The 816-nt window shown below is 39.7% G+C and overlaps 1 protein-coding gene across 1 annotated transcript in view; it reads left to right on the forward strand.

Annotated features, from left to right (window-relative positions):
- Positions 1 to 816, forward strand: part of USP45 (ubiquitin specific peptidase 45) — a 74811-nt gene that overhangs the window by 1084 nt on the left and 72911 nt on the right. The gene's annotated exons all lie outside the window — the stretch shown is intronic.

The following is an 816-nucleotide window of genomic DNA, read 5'->3' on the forward strand; positions in this document are numbered from 1 at the left end:
CCCCCCCCCCAGTTCTCTCCGCTCTTTGAAAAGTAAAAGAAAAATTCCTTCTTTGGTATACAATCCCCCCATGCCCCTCCCACCGCCCAGAATTAAGGTTTCATTAGTGGAGTGTACTTGGGACAGTGGTTGGGTTTTTTTTTTCTCATATCTTCAGAGTTACTTTTTTATGTCTATTCTTGGGATTTGCTCCTGGTATAAGTTAGGATCTTTAATTCCTGTCTACATTCTTTGTCCTAAAATTAACTTTTATCGTGAGTGATTTGTTAGGAATCACATGCTGAGCCTTCAGATTGAAATGGACTTAATGCTTAGCCTCTTTCTTTGGTGGTTTGCAAGGGAAATGGAGAGATGAAATGCATCTACTGTCTTATGTTCCTGTTCAGATTGCTCTGTCTTTTTCCATTGATACTTTATTTTGGTCAGTAGTTGTGGTTTTGATGTTTGAAATATTTCAGGTGCATAAATTTAAGTGTTCAGACATTTGGGAGAAGTATAATTCCCTCATCTTGAGAAGAATATGATTAGGAACTAAAAATACATGTGGATCTTAGCTGAAAGCAAAAAATAGCAGAGGAATGTATATCTGTGTTTCATTGACTATGCAAAGGTGTTTGACTGTGTAGATCATAACAACTCTGAGGAGAATGGGAATCCCAGAACACTTGATCGTTCTAATGCAAAACCTATGCTTGGATCAGGAGGCCAGAGCAAGAACCAGCAGAACAGAGCAAGGGAACACTGCATGGTTCAAAATTGGGAAGGGCATACGCCAGGGATGTGTCCTGTCTCCATACCTTTTCAACCTGTATGCAG

Source organism: Elephantulus edwardii, unplaced genomic scaffold (genome assembly GCF_000299155.1).
Source record: "Elephantulus edwardii isolate Elephantulus edwardi_28Jun2011 unplaced genomic scaffold, EleEdw1.0 scaffold00013, whole genome shotgun sequence".
In the NCBI taxonomy this organism is placed as follows: Eukaryota; Metazoa; Chordata; class Mammalia; order Macroscelidea; family Macroscelididae; genus Elephantulus; species Elephantulus edwardii.